This window comes from Grampus griseus (assembly GCF_964374135.1).
Source record: "Grampus griseus genome assembly, chromosome: X".
In the NCBI taxonomy this organism is placed as follows: Eukaryota; Metazoa; Chordata; class Mammalia; order Artiodactyla; family Delphinidae; genus Grampus; species Grampus griseus.
The window spans coordinates 96,162,319-96,179,409 of NC_138999.1; the positions used below are offsets into that span (position 1 = coordinate 96,162,319).

The window sequence follows — 17,091 nt, forward strand, 5'->3', positions numbered from 1 at the left end:
AGTAACAACTGACACTGCAGAAATACAAAGGATCGTGAGAGATTACTACAAGCAACTCTATGCCAATAAAATGGACAACCTGGAAGAAATGGACAAATTCTTAGAAAAGCACAACCTTTGGAGACTGAACCAGAGAGAGATAGAAAATATAAACAGACAAATCAGAAGCACTGAAATTGAAACTGTGATTAAAAATCTTCCAGCAAACAAAAGTCCAGGACCAGATGGCTTCACAGGCGAATTCTGTCAAACATTTAGAGAAGAGCTAACACCTACCCTTCTCAAACTCTTCCAAAATATAGCAGAGGGAGGAACACTCCCAAACTCATTCTATGAGGCCACCATCACCCTGATACCAAAACCAGACAAGGATGTCACAAAGAAAGAAAACTACAGGTCAATATCACTGATGAACATAGATGCAAAAATCCTCAACAAAACACTAGCAAACAGAATCCAACAGCACATTAAAAGGATCATAGGGCCCTGAATCAAGATGGCGGAGTAGAAGGATGTGCTCTCACTCCTTCTTGTGAGAACACCAGAATCACAACTAGCTGCTGGACAATCATCGACAGAAAGACACTGGAACTCACCAAAAAAGATACCCCACATCCAAAGACAAAGGAGAAGCCACAATGAGACGGTAGGAGGGGCGCAATCACAGTAAAATCAAATCCCATAACTGCTGGGTGGATGACTCACAAACTGGGGAACACTTATACCACAGAAGTCCACCCACCAGAGTGAAGGTTCTGAGCCCCACATCAGGCTTCCCAACCTGGGAATGGGAGGAGGAATTCCTAGAGAATCAGACTTTGAAGGCTAGCGGGATTTGATTGTAGGACTCCGATAGGACTGGGGGAAACAGAGACTCCACTCTTGGAGGGCACACACAAAGTAGTGTGGACGTCGGGATCCAGGGAAAGGAGCAGTGACCCCAGAGGAGACTTAACAAGACCTACCTGCTAGTGTTGGAGGGTCTCCTGCAGAGGCAGGGGTTGGCTGTGGCTCACTGTGGGGACAAGGACACTGGCAGCTGAAGTTCTGGGAAATATTCCTTGGTGTGAGCCCTCTCAGCATCCACCATTAGCCCCACCAAAGAGCCCAGGTAGGCTCCAGTGTTGGGTTGCCTCAGGCCAAACAACCAACAGGGAGGGAACCCAGCCTCACCCATCAGCAGACAAGCGGATTAAAGTTTTACTGAGCACTGCCCACTGGAGAAACAGTCAGCTCTCCCCACCACCAGTTCCTCCCATCAGGAAACTTGCACAAGCCTCTTAGATAGCTTCGTCCACCAGAGGGCAGACAGCAGAAGCAAGAACTACAATCCTGAAGCCTGTGGAACAAAAACCACATTCACAGAAAGATAGACAAGATGTAAAGGCAGAGGGCTATGTACCAGATGAAGGAACAAGATAAACCCCCAGAAAAACAACTAAATGAAGTGGAGATAGGCAACCTCCCAGAAAAAGAATTCAGAATAATGATAGTGGAAATGATCCAGGACCTCAGAAAAAGAATGGAGGCAAAGTTCAAGAAGATGCAAGAAATGTTTAACAAAGAACTAGAAGAATTAAAGAACAAACAAACAGAGATGAACAATACAATAACTGAAATGAAAACTACACTAGAAGGAATCAATAGCAGAATAACTGAGGCAGAAGAATGGATAAGTGACCTGGAAGACAGAATGGTGGAATTCACTGCTGTGGAACAGAATAAAGAAAAAAGAATGAAAAGAAATGAAGACAGCCTAAGAGACCTCTGGGACAACATTACATGCAACAACATTCACATTATAGGGGTCCCAGAAGGAGAAGAGAGAGAGAAAGGACCCGAGAAAATATTTGAAGAGATTATAGTTGAAAACTTCCCTAACATGCGAAAGGAAATAGCCACCCAAGTCCAGGAAGCGCAGAGATTCCCATACAGGATAAACCCAAGGAGAAACACGCCGAGACACATAGTAATCAAATAGGCAAAAATTAAAGACAAAGAAAAATTATTGAAAGCAGCAAGGGAAAAACGACAAATAACATACAACTCCCATAAGGTTAACAGCTGATTTCTCAGCAGAAACTCTACAAGCCAGAAGGGACTGGCAAGATATACTTGAAATAATGAAAGGGAAGAACCTACAACCAAATTACTCTACCTGGCAAGGATCTCATTCAGATTCGATGGAGAAATCAAAAGCTTTACAGACAAGCCAAAGCTAAGAGAATTCAGCACCACCAAACCAGCTCTACAACAAATGCTAAAGGAACTTCTCCACGTGGGAAACACAAGAGAAGAAAAGGCCCTAGAAAAACAAACCCAAAACAATTAAGAAAACTGTCATAGGAACATACATATTGATAATTACCCTAAACATGAATGGATTAAAAGCTCCAACCAAAAGACATAGGCTTGCTGAATGGAAACAAAAACAAGACCCATATATATGCTGTCTACAAGACACCCACTTCAGACCTAGGGACACGTTCAGACTGAAAGTGAGGGGATGAAGAAAGATATTCCATGCAAATGGAAATCAAAAGAAAGCCAGAGTAGCAATACTCATATCAGATAAAATAGACTTCAAAATAAAGGACATTACAAGAGACAAGGAAGGACACTACATAATGATCAAGGGATCAATCCAAGAAGAAGATATAACAGTTATAAATATATATGCACCCAACACAGGAGCACCTCAACACATAAGGGAACTGCTAACAGCTATAAAAGGAGAAATCGACAGTAACACAGTAATAGTGGGGGACTTTAACACCTCACTTACACAAAAGGACAGGTCATCCAAAATGAAAATAAATAAGGAAACGGAAGCTTTAAATGATACAATAGACCAGATAGATTGAATTGATATTTATAGGACATTCCATCCAAAAACAGCAGATTACACTTTCTTCTCAAGTGTGCACATAACATTCTCCAGGATAGATCACATCTTGGGTCACAAATCAAGCCTCAGTAAATCTGAGAAAACTGAAATCATATCAAGCACCTTTTCTAACCACAACGCTATGAGATTAGAAATCAATTAAAGCAGAAAAAACATAAAAAACACAAACACACAGAGGCTAAACAATACGTTACTAAATAACGCAAGAGATCACTGAAGAAATCAAAGAGGAAATCAAAAAATACCTAGAGACAAATGACAATGAAAACACGATGATCCAAAACCTATAGGATGCAGCAAAAGCAGTTCTAAGAGGGAATTGTATAGCTATACAAGCCTATGTCAAGAAACAAGAAAAATGTCAAGTAAACAATCTCACCTTACACCTAAAGGAACTAGAGAAAGAAGAACAAATAAAACCCAAAGTTAGCAGAAGGAAAGAAATCATAAAGATCAGAGCAGAAATAAATGAAATAGAAACAAAGAAAACAATAGCAAAGATCAATAAAACTAAAAGCTGGTTCTTTGAGAAGATAAACAAAATTGATAAACCATTAGCCAGATTCATCAAGAAAAAGAGGGAGAGGACTCAAATCAGTAAAATTAGAAATGAAAAAGGAGAAGTTACAACAGACACCGCAGAAATACAAAGCATCCTAAGAGACTACTACAAGCAAATAAAATGGACAACATGGAAGAAATGGACAAATTCTTAGAAAGGTATAACCTTCCAAGACTGAACCAGGAAGAAATAGAAAATATGAACAAACCAATCACAAGTAATGTAATCGAAACTGTGATTAAAAATCTTCCAACAAACAAAAGTCCAGGACCAGATGGCTTCACAGGTGAATTCTATCAAACATTTAGAGAAGAGCTAACACCAGTCCTTCTCAAACTCTTCCAAAATATTGCAGAGGAAGGAACACTCCCAAACACATTCTATGAGGCCACCATCACCCTGATAACAAAACCAGACAAAGATGCTACAAAAAAAGAAAATTACAGACCAATATCACTGATAAATATAGATGCAAAAATCCACAACAAAATACTAGCAAACAGAATCTGACAACACATTGAAAGGATCATACACCATGATCAACTGGGATTTAGCCCAGGGATATAAGGATTCTTCAATATACACAAATCAACCAATGTGACACACCATATTAACAAATTGAAGAAGAAAAACCATATGATCACCTCAATAGAAGCAGAAAAAGCTTTTGACAAAATTCAACACGCATTTATGATAAAAACTCTCCAGAAAGTGGGCATAGAGGGAACCTACCTCAACATAATAAAGGCCATATAAAACAAATCCACAGCAAACATCATTCTCAGTGGTGAAAAACTGAAAGCATTTCCTCTAAGATCAGGAACAAGACAAGGATGTCCACTCTCAACACTATTATTCAACATAGCTTTGGAAATCCTAGCCACAGCAATCAGAGGAGAAAAAGAAATAAAAGGAATACATATTGGAAAAGAAGAAGTCAAACTGTCACTGTTTGCCAGTGACATGATACTATACATAGAGAACCCTAAAGATGCTACCAGAAAACTACTAGAGCTAATCAATGAATTTGGTAAAGTAGCAGGATACAAAATTAATGCACAGAAATTTCTTGCATTCCTATACACTAATGATGAAAAATCTGAAAGTGAAATCAAGAAAACACAATGGAATATTACTCAGCCATAAAAAGAAACGAAATTGAGCTATTTGTAATGAGGTGGATAGACCTAGAGTCTGTCATACAGAGTGAAGTAAATCAGAAAGAGAAAGACAAATACCGTATGCTAACACATATATATGGAATTTAAGAAAAAAATGTCATGAAGAACCTAGGGGTAAGACAGGAATAAAGACACAGACCTACTAGCGAACGGACTTGAGGATATGGGGGGAGGGAAGGGTGAGCTTTGACAAAGCAAGAGAGAGGCATGGACATATATACACTACCAAATGTAAGGTAGATAGCTAGTGGGAAGCAGCCGCATAGCACAGGGAGATCAACTCGGTGCTTTGTGACCGCCTGGAGGAGTGAGATAGGGAGGGTGGGAGGGTGGGAGACGCAAGAGGGAAGAGATATGGGAACATATGTATATGTATAACTGATTCACTTTGTTATAAAGCAGAAACTAACACACCATTGTAAAGCAATTATACTCCAATAAAGATGTTAAAAAAAGAGGAAAAAAAAGGAAAACACTCTCATTTACCATTGCAACAAAAAGAATAAAATACCTAGGAGTAAACCTACCTAGGGAGACAAAAGACCTGTACGCAGAAAACTATAAGACCGTGATGAAAGACATTTAAGATGATACCAACAGATGGAGAGATACACCATGTTCTTGGATTGGAAGAATCAACATTGTGAAAATGACTCTACTACCCAAAGCAATCTACAGATTCAATGCAATCTCTATCAAACTACCAGTGGCATTTTTCATAGAACTAGATCAAAAAATTTCACAATTTGTATGGAAACACAAAAGACCCCAAATAGCCAAAACAATCTCGAGAAAGAAAAATGGAGCTGGAGGAATCAGGCTACAGGAATCAAATCAGGCTACAGGAATCAAAGCTACAGTAATCAAGACAGTATGGTACCGGTACAAAAACAGAAATATAGACCAATGGAACAGGATAGAAAGCCCAGAGATAAACCCACGCACATATGGTCACCTTATTTTTGATAAAGGAGGCCAGAATATACAATGCAGAAAAGACAGCCTCTTCAATAAGTGTTGCTGGGAAAACTGGACAGCTACCCTTAAAAGAATGAAATTAGAACGCTCCTTAACACCATACACAAAAATAAACTCAAAATGGATTAAAGACCTAAATGTAAGGCCAGACACTACAAGACTGTTAGAGGAAAACATAGGCAGAACACTCTACGACATACATCACAGCAATATCCTTTTTATCCCACCTTCTAGAGAAATGGAAATAAAAACAAAAATAAACAAATGGGACCTAATGAAACTTCAAAGCTTTTGCACAGCAAAGGAAACCATAAACAAGACCAAAAGACAACCCTCAGAATGGGAGAAAATATATGCAAATGAAGCAACTGACAAAGGATTAATCTCCAAAATATACAAGCAGCTCATGCAGCTCAGTAGCAAAAAAACAAAAACTCAATCCAAAACTGGGCAGAAGACCTAAACAGACATTTCTCCAAAGAAGATATACAGATTAACAACAAACACATGAAAGGATGCTCAACATCACTAATCATTAGAAAAATGCAAATCAAAACTACAGGGAGCTATCACTTCATACCAGTCAGAATGGCCATCAACAAAAAATCTACAAACAATAAATGCTGGAGAGGGTGTGGAGGAGAGGGAACCCTCTTGCACTGTTGGTGGGAATGTAAATTGATACAACCACTATGGAGAACAGTATGGAGGTTCCTTAAAAAACTACAAATAGAACTACCATATGACCCAACAATCCCACTACTGGGCATATACCCTGAGAAAACCATAATTCAAAAAGAGTCATGTACCACAATGTTCATTGCAGCTCTATTTACAATAGCCCAGAGATGGAAACAACCTAAGTGTCCATCATCGGATGAATGGATAAAGAAGATGTGGCACATATATACAATGGAATATTACTCAGCCATAAAAAGAAAGGAAATTGAGTTATTTGTAGTGAGGTGGATGGATCTAGAGTCTGTCATACAGAGTAAAGTAAGTCAGAAAGAGAAAAACAAATACTGTATGCTAACACATATATATGGAAACTAAAAAAAAAAAAAGGTTCTGAAGAACCTAGGGGCAGGACAGGAATAAAGACGCAGACATAGAGAATGGACTTGAGGACACGGGAAGGGGGGAAGGGTAAGCTGGGACAAAGTGAGAGAGTGGCATGCACATATATACACTATCAAATGTAAAATAGATAGCTAGTGGGAAGCAGCCACATAGCACAGGGAGATCAGTTCGACGCTTTGTGACCACCTAGAGGGGTGGGATAGGGAGGGTGGGAGGGAGATGCAAGAGGAAGGGGATATGAGGATATATATGTATATGTATAGCTGATTCACTTTGTTATAAAGCAGAAACTAACACAGCATTGTAAAGCAATTATACTCCAGTAAAGATGTTAAAAAAAATGATAAGTCCTGGAAACTACATAAATAAAAGAGAATCAAAACAAAGAATGCAATGGATCTCTGTAATAGCATTATGGAACAGCAGAAGAGAAAAAAATGTGGCTTATAACATCAAACTAAAAGATTCTCACAAAACAATGCAAAATGAAAAAGAAATAGAAATTTTGATAAAGCAATTATAGATATGGAGATTAGGTCCAGAAATTCAACATCCATGTAACGGGAATTCCAAAAGACCAGAAAGTATAGAGAAGAGGAAGTTAATAAATCAATAATAGAAGATAATTACCCCCGAATGATAAAAGGTATTATTCTTCAGATGGAAAGATAAGTGCTAAGCAAGGTAAACAAAGAAGACATATATAAAACGCATTGTGGTAACATTTTGCCACAATGAATTTAAAAAAGGATTTTAAAAAATCCCAAAAGCTTCCATAAAGAAGAAAAAAGCAACAAAACCAGTAAAGTTAGTAGTTAAGGCTAAATAACTGTAGATACATAAGGTCAAAGTATTTTTTTATAATTACTTAGAACTAAAATCTTGGGAGATATCAACTTGAGATACAACGGGAAAGAAATTGTAAAGTTGCAAAGGTTATTGTCTAAAACAAGGGAATATATAGATTCTAATGAAATTTAGACTTTGATTTATAAAAAAGGATATAAATGTGTATGTTGAGAACTAACCAGATCCATAGAAAGAGCATATTCACCTTTGAAAGTACAAGAAGAAAAATAAAAGAACAAATCAAATCATCAACCCAGCTAAAAGGAAGAAAAGAGAAATGAAAGAAGAAAAATGACAAAAAACATAAAAATGATAGTAGTACTATGGAAAAATGTACCAGTAATTACAATAAATATTAATAGGTTAAATTACTCTATTAGGGGAAGACCCTGTGAATGAAAAATTTTTTTAACTTTAAATTATGAAATAATTTGAATATTACAAAAAGTTCCGTAACTAGTTAAATAATTCTGGTATAGCATTCACCCAGATTCCCCAAATGTTAATGTTTAAACCACTTTTATTTTCTGTCTCTAACTTTTCTCTGAAATGTTTAAGAGTAAGTTGCATACAGTATTTGTTTTTCTCTTTCTGACTTACTTCACTCTGTATGACAGTCTCTAGGTCCATCCACCTCACTACAAATAACCCAGTTTCATTCCTTTTTATTGCTGAGTAATATTCCATTGTATACATGTGCCAGTATATGTGGAACCTAGAAAAAAAATGGTCATGAAGAACCTAGGGGCAAGATGGTAATAAAGATGGAGACCTATTAGAGAATGGACTTGAGGATATGGGGAGGGGGAAGGGTAAGCTGGGACAAAGTGAGAGAGTTGCATGGACATATATACACTACCAAACGTAAAATAGATGGCTAGTGGGAAGCAGCCACATAGCACAGGGAGATCGGCTTGGTGCTTTGTGACCACGTAGAAGGGTGGGATAGGGAGGGTGGGAGGGAGGGAGATGCAAGAGGGAAGAGACATGGGGACATGTTTATGTATAACTGATTCAATTTGTTATAAAGCAGAAATTAACACACCACTGTAAAGAAATTATACTCCAATGAAGATGTTAAAAAAAAAAAGAGTAAGTTGCAGACAGTATGCTCTTATACAGTTTTACAGAGTACCATCTTATTGGGACAAATAGTGAAATTTAAATAAGGTCTGCAGGGGCTTCCCTGGTGGCGCAGTGTTTGGGAGTCTGCCTGCCAATGCAGGGGACACGGGTTTGGGAAGATCCCACGTGCTGGTCTGGGAAGATCCCACATGCCACAGAGCAACTGAGCCCATGCACCACAACTGTTGAGCCTGCGCTCTAGAGCCTGCGAGCCACAACTACTGAGCCTGCATGCTGCAACTACTGAGCCCACGTGCCTAGAGCCTGTGCTCCACAAGAAGATGGGCCACCACAGTGAGAGGCCTGTGCACCTCAACAGTGTGGCCACTGCTCGCCGCAACTAGAGGAAGCCTGCATGTGGCAATGAAGACCCAACGCAGCCAAATATAAATAAATAAAATTTTAAAATAAATAAATAAGGTCTGCATTGAGATAATAATATATCACTGATTATGGAATATTACTCAGCCATAAAAAGGAACGAAATTGGGTCATTTGTAGAGACGTGGATGGACCTAGAGACTGTCATACAGGGTGAAGTAAGTCAGAAAGAGAAAAACAAATATTGTATATGAACACATACTTATGGAATCTAGAAAAATGGTACAGATGAACCGGTTTGCAAGGCAGAAATAGAGACACAGATGTAGAGAACAAACATATGGACACAAAGCGGGGAAAGTCAGGGGTTGTGGTGAGATGAATTGAGAGATTGGGATTGACGTATATACGCTAATATGTATAAAATAGATAACTAATAAGAACCTGCTGTATAAAAAAATAAATAAAATTCAAAAAAATATATATCGTTGACTGATAATTTTACTGTGGTTATGTAAAAGCATCCTGTCTGTAACTTATTGATATCTTCCCTGTGATTTCTTTGAGAACTTCTTTACTTTCAAATACCACAAGATGTTACAGAATTATCTTATATTTTACCTTCCCTAGAACTGGAATCAGTAATTTCTTTAAGCAAGCCTTATTCCTTTGTTGTAGAATCATATTTAGAAATCAAGATCTGGGCACTGGGTGTGCTCATTGGTACTAGAATATCGTTTGCTTCTATTACCTCTCAGTGGACAAAACTAGGATATACATGCATGTATACATACACACATACACACATCCATATTTCTGTATCTATCAATCTATCTTTCAAAAACCATGAATTAACACTGATAACTCTAATTCAAATCTAACTCCATGAGGTTTGTCCTAGGCTTCCCTCTTGTTCCCTTCTCCAACATTATGGACAGTATATTAACTTATTTACTCAATCTCAGAATACATATATTAGCTGCAGAATTGCTAACCCATACAACTATGAAAATCAAACCTATCAACAAAAGTACAATATTGGTTTCCAATTCCATCTTTATTCTTAATTTATGTTATAGCAACTTCAGTGTGTCATGGGGGAGCTCAGATGTTGGTTCAAATGTTGAAACTCATAACAGTCATCTTTTTCTATTAAAAAAACACAACTGCATTATTCAAACAGGTGAGGAAATCTCAAGGCAAGGGGCAGGGTGCATGGCTCTCTGGGAGAAAGTCCAGAACTGAGAGAGAATGAATAGCAGTGTGCAGGCTTTTTATAAGGAGAAAAGTCCCACTGGCACAGGAGTTAAAAGAGGCTCTTGTCCAATGCAAGATTTTAAAGAGGCAGCAAGAGGTTGCATGATCTTGTGAAATGGCGGGGGCGGGGTTGGGGGTAAGCTTTACCAGAAGGCTGCAGGAGGTTACAAAGGCAGGAAATAAAGCTCAGAAGTTGCTGGCTCTAAATCATACATCATCAGGAGTCCAAGTTTCTTTCCTGGGGTCTTCATAAGGTATATAGTCAAAATACTGTATTTCAGTTACTTAAGTCTTGGACTTCCTCTCTACATACACACACACTTTGTTATTCACTATGTTATGTTATTCATTTGAAATAAAATTAGGTTCATTTGTTTCTGTTTGTATTACATTTTTCTTGCCATGCCCCATCTTTGTTGATTTTATTTATTTTTCAGCATGTGAATATTAACATGGTTATAAAAGTCAGAACTATGCAAAAATGTATATTTAGAAAAGTATGATCACTCTTCCATATTTCTTCTACTCTTTTTCCATATCCCCTCCTTTCCACTTTGTTCCCAGCCACTCTTGTACATAACCAATCTAATTAGTTTCTAGCTTATCTTTTCATGTTTCTTTTTTCATATATATGCATGTATATCCATATATGTGTAATGAGCACATACACACACCTATGTATATGTATACATGTCCATATACATACACAGTTGTTACATACTGATGATTTTCGTTTCAGGACTGACCTAGACCACAAACAAACAAAAAATATGGTGTCAGTCTAGGAACTTGGCCAAAAAGCCTTTTCACTCAACATAAGTTTTATCATCAAAACCACTTCTCCACGGAGATATGTATCCCAAAATGAAATGAAATATCCAAACTTTTAAAACTCATTTATAATCAAGTCCAGTGACAGTACCATAGCTCTAGGTGCAAGCAAGTTTGTGTATGAAATCAACCTCATTCACAAAAACAAATTCATCAAAAATGAAGAAGGTCCACAGGACTCAGAATCCAAGTTTCTTAAGACCCCTGATTCATAGATAAGAATTCTTTGCAAATGGATTAAGAGAATCTGGAGAATCTAATATTTTTGAGAGGTTGTGCAAAACTATTGTATTTACAAAAATGGCACAAAAGTGAATTCAACAGTCAATGCACATGCACACTTCATTCACATATTCAACAACAAAAGGTATTCTAACACTATAGACCTGAATAAGAATACTAGCTTCAATAGTGGCTGTTATGCACTAGAGTCACATAAGTTGTACCAGAATGGGCAAATATTGCCCAAGCAAAATTCTATTGTTAAAGCTGAAACATATTTAAGGCCAATCAAGTTCAAGCACAGGATGCAAATCTTTTGGAGCCCCATCTCTTTGTTTGAAATATGTCACCTTTCTTCTAACTTGTGGTCTTAAACTTCTGCTTCACAAAATCCAAAAGGAAAATACAGAAGAATTCAATACAATAGAGTTTATTTTAGATAAGAGTAACATACAAAGCTATAATTAAGATTAATTAAAGAAAGCCAAAATATTAAAACTTGCTTATTACTTGTTGGAACCAGCCCTACACTAGGAGTTGGGTAATACATACAATTCTTTTCAAGTAGATTACTTTACATTGCTCCAACATGTTCTTTTCATTAGTGCACTGCTAAGCTAATCAAAAACTCTACACATGTATATTACCTTACAACAGCAGCACACACTACAGCTACCTGCAAAGCCATCACTCTCAAATGACTGAGTGAAAGGAAATAAAAAGTGGAGAAGTAACATATTAAGAGGAAATAATGGGAATTAGAAGATTCATGCATTTCAGCTCTTTTAACCAGTCAGTCGGCTTGCTAGCAACAAGAGATGGTTTCCGCTGAGGAAGGTCCTGTGGAGTGGGAATGTGGTCACCAGTGACCTCTGTCTTATTTGGGGCTGTAGTAGGAAGTTGCTTGTTCTTCATTTTTGCTTTAGTCATGCTGTAATCCCCAGAATCAAAATCTTTTTGCCCTTTCTGCAATCATTTCCTTAAAAAATCTGAACCTCTGGGCTTTTGTCCCAGATGAGGATACCTTGTTTTTAATCTTGCTTCTTCAGCTTTCTCTGGACTAGTTACTTTATCTTCCATTTCCTTCTGCTTCTCTGTGGAGGCTGCCTCGGGGACTTCTGGGGACATACTTCTTGCTCCCTCTTACTCTGCTTCTCCAGCTCTGCGACATCCTGAGAATCTAATATTTTAGACCCAAATACCTTCCTTTGCTTGAACGCATCAAAAAATGATAGTCATTTTTTTATTGAAGTATAGTTGATTTACAATGTTGTGTTAATTACTGCTGTACAGCAAAGTGATTCAGTTATATGTATATATACATTGTTTTTAAAGAATATTAAAAAAAAGAATGTATACATCTTTTCATGTTTCTTTACACATGAAAGGTAGCATATTATTTTGCACTTTGCTTTCTTCACTTAACAATATATCTTGGAAATCACCCCATGTCAGTTCATAAAGTTCTTTCTCATTCTTTTTTTTTTTTTTTTTTTTTTTTGCGGTATGCGGGCCTCTCACTGTTGTGGCCTCTCCCGTTGCAGAGCACAGGCTCCGGACGTGCAGGCTCAGAGGCCATAGCTCACGGGCCCAGCCGCTCCGTGGCATGTGGGATCCTCCTGGACCGGGGCACGAACCCGCGTCCCCTGCATCGGCAGGCGGACTCTCAACCACTGTGCCACCAGGGAAGCCCTCTCATTCTTTTTTCTATCTGCATAGTATTCCACTGTGTGATGTACCATATTTTATTCAAGCAGTCTCCTGCATGAGCATTTAGTTTGTTTCCAGTATTCTGAAATTACAATGTTGTAATGAATAACCTTGTGCATATATATTTTTATCTTATTGTAGGTCTATTTTCAGGGTATATTCCTAGGGATAGGATTACTTTACTAAAAGACAAATGCATATGTCTTAATTTTGTTAGACAGTTACAAATCTCCCTCCAAAAGGACTGTACTACTTTGCATTCCCACCAGTAATATATGAGAGTGACTTTCTCTACAGCCTTGCTAATAGAATGTGTTGGCATATTTTTCATTTTTACCATCAGATTGGAAAATTTAATTCATCTATACACTTATGTTTTGTTTATAAGAGACCTGCTGAAATAAAAATTAAAAATTGAAAATAGAAGAAGATATGCTAGGCAAATGCTAAGAAAATAAAGCAAATGTATCAATATTAATATCATATAAAAGAGAATTCAAGGTGAATAAATTAATGGGACAAAGAGAGATATATTATGGTGGTTTTATCCCCAACAAGATGAAATAGTCATGAACCTTTAGGCATCTAACAACAGAGCTTTGAAATATATAAGCAAAATGTAATAGAAATAAAAGGAGAAAGTTACAAAATCACTATCATGTTAGAAGACTTTAGCATACTTTTTCCCGTAGCGGAGCACAGGCTCCGGACACGCAGGCTCAGAGGCCACGGCTCACGGGCCTAGCCGCTCCGCAGCATGTGGGATCTTCCCGGAGCGGGGCACGAACCCGTGGTCCCCTGCATCGGCAGGCGGACTCTCAACCACTATGCCACCAGGGAAGCCCTAGCATAGTTCTTAATGGTCAAAAGATCACATAGGCAAAAACAAGGAGATATCTTAACTGGGGTTACCCAGAAGGCAGATTTTGAAACAAGGACTGGGTATGGGTGGTGTATCTGGGAAGTGACCCCAAGAATCACCTCCCAAAGAAATAGGGTGCAGCTGCTGTGGGTAATTGGAGTTCAATCCTTCTAGGAACTCTCTAACTGTATAGAACAGACCTCAGAATTGTTCCACCACAAAACAGGGAAGATGGGGCATTTATCTATTGACTTTTGTCCTCCTTCAGTTGAGAAGTGTCCTTCATCCTTGGGACATTAAACTTCCCATACTTTTAGGTTGCATCTGTACAGTTGAGAAGCCTTCTGTGGCTTCCAAGAAAGCAAGAGCAGAGAAATGCTGTGATTTGTTCTTGGTTCAGGAAATTGGCAATCATACATTGAACTTCCACCATGCTGAGCTGAAGTCAGGTAGATCCAGGGATTTGGCATGGTGCATCTTAAACATTTGCTATGGTAGAATTACTGAAGATTTGAATGATACAAGTAATCTCCTATGGTGTGTTATGGGTTCACTGTTGGTAAGGTAGAATGAAGCTGTATCTGATGAACCTTATATACTGAGGGGGCTATGTTCTAGTTTGGTGAGAATAGGACTGAGTTGACGCCCTGCATTCAATTTGTGCTTTTCCTGGAATTTCTTTTCTGTTCTTTCCGGAGGGGAAGGGCCGAAAAAGGACCATTCCAGGGCGCGGCGCTGGGCTTGCCACATTTGGGAGCGCCGCCTGAAGTTGGGCGCACAGCCTCCCGACGCCCTGCCGTTGGGCTGGTGGAGGCCGCAGCACTGCTAGGGTTGTATCAGTCCTCCTGTTTGCACTATTTCTTTTTGCGACCATGGCCCCGCCTTAAGTATTTCTAATTAAGAAACAAAACCTCAGGAAACCGAAACTTAACCAGCCGCTCTCGCTTCTGTAATTACGCCTGCTGACCCCCCCCCCCGCAACCGTCCAACCAATCAGACGGCGACTAGTTTCTCTGTTTAAAAGTCAACCAATTGGCGACTAGTTTCTCTGTTTAAAAGTCAACCAATCGGCGACTAGTGTCTCTGTTTAAAAGTCAACCAATCGGCGACTAGTGTCTCTGTTTAAAAGTCAACCAATCGGCGATTATGTTTGTACCGGTCTATAAAAGAGCTGTACTAAACTCCGCCAGGACCTCTTAGCCTCACCGGCAACGAGTGCGCGGAGGTCCAGGTTCGAACCTGCAATAAATGACCCTTGCCGTTTGGCTTTGACTCTCGACTCTGGTGGTCTTGTGGAGGGGCCTCGCGACCTTGGGCATTTCAATACCATACTTAAAAAGTAAACATTATCACTTTACAATGGGAAGCCATTTCATGTTTTAAGCCAGGGAATGGCACAGATTGTGTTTTCAGTATGCAACTCTTGTAGAGGATGGTTTGTAGGGGGGCAAGAATGAGGGCAGGCTGACCAGTCTATTGCAATGTCCAGAAGACTGAGATGAATAGGATTTGACCTAGGACAATGAGAATGGAATAAAGAAGAAAAATTTGTGAGACAATTAGGAGCATAAAAGACAAGATTTGGGAAGAAGAGTTGGGAGAAGAGGTGGTGAAGGTAATCAGTTAAACTTGGAAAATATTGGGTTTGTCTTTGCAGCATCTTAATGAGGTACACAGAAGAAACATAATGATGTGACACATTAGAAAACTGTGGTCTCTGTATGAAGTTGTGACATGCCCCAAATTACATAGCTATTTAGTTGCAGGCTGAGGACTAGAACCCGGGTTTCCTGACAGACGTCTAGCTTTGTGTTCTCTAATTCTAGCACTATGCCAAAACAAGCAATTGACACATTATGAAGGGTACTAACTGCTCTTCTCACTATCTATCTGTAAAGAATATTTTACCCATTGCAACACATGACTGTATCATTAAAAACTGTTTTTTTTAAAAAAAAGCTGAATGTAAAAAAGCTTACATAATTATACTCTAGAAATTTTAAAAGGTGCTGAAATTTCTCATAGAGAATGAGGATTCTAACAGCAATGTTGAAATGGAGAATATTAACTGTGACTGTAATATAACAAGACCATTTTAACAAATCAGAATGTATATACATCTGGGTATTTTCCTAAGAGAAAAACAACATTTATTCCATGGACACCACTGTCACTTGCAAACCTTTTACTCCTTTTTGAAATTGCTCCTAAGCCAGTTTATGAGTCATAGAAGGAAAATTAAAAAGAAAATTTATAGTCATATCTCATATACAGCTGATGGGAAATTTTTAATAAGTATGCAGCTAGTACTTGTGGTTATAAAAGCTACAGATATGGGAACCGATTCAATGAAAATTATTAAAGTGCACAATTAATTCTGAGCGAATTAGCAAATACCTAGTCTGGGTCAATGATAAACTGTTTTACAAGAAGTTGGCATAGAACCTAGCTGAGAAATGTGCTTAAATGAAACTTCATCGTATGATGGTGGATGGAAAGGGCAACTGAGTTATACAAAAACCCTGCAGGCTGACTTTGTGAAATGAAAAATCCTGAAAGTGACCCTTAAAGCAAGTAGGCTAGGAATTATACCTGTATTTTGCTGAACTTTTACAGATAGCATCACACCAGAGATCAGAGAACAGTGAATGGAGTGTTGTACTTAATCAGCCTTAGATTGTGAACTTAATGTCTTCACTGTGATGCCCCCACAGGGTGCAAAGCAGTTTTTGAGCTATAAAGGAACTACCACTCTGGGTCTCCTTTGGCCATGAGGAAAATGTTTTGGAACTAGATAGAGGTGATGTCTGTACAACACTGTGGATGTACTAAATATCATTGAATTGTACACTTTAAAGTGGTTAACCTTATGTGAATTTTGCCTGAATTTCAAAAAATGAGCTACCACTTTGTGAACAATTTGCTTCAGGCACTTTCCTTGGCCTTAATATCCAGCATCTCACCCTCCCAGCAACTTCTGAGGTATATATTATTATCTCCATTTTGGGGATGAGGATCTGAGGTTCAGTGAGGTTAAGTGTTTTGGCCAAGGTAGTTTAACAGAAGAGTTGGGGTTCAAACTAAGTCTATCTGATTCCAAGATTTGAATTCCCAGGTTTGAACATTTATAGAACTCCATAAAGGGGGTGGTCAGTCACGTAGATATAATAAATCCTTGAAGCAATTTAACTAAATGTGAAAA

General features: G+C 38.4%; 1 pseudogene across 1 annotated transcript; it reads right to left on the reverse strand.

The window, feature by feature from the left end:
• Window positions 1-12,055: 12,055 nt before the first annotated feature.
• LOC309817599 (cAMP-regulated phosphoprotein 19-like) lies at window positions 12,056-12,445 on the reverse strand (annotated as a pseudogene). The gene has a single exon. The product of its transcript is annotated as a cAMP-regulated phosphoprotein 19-like (transcript).
• Window positions 12,446-17,091: the final 4,646 nt, after the last annotated feature.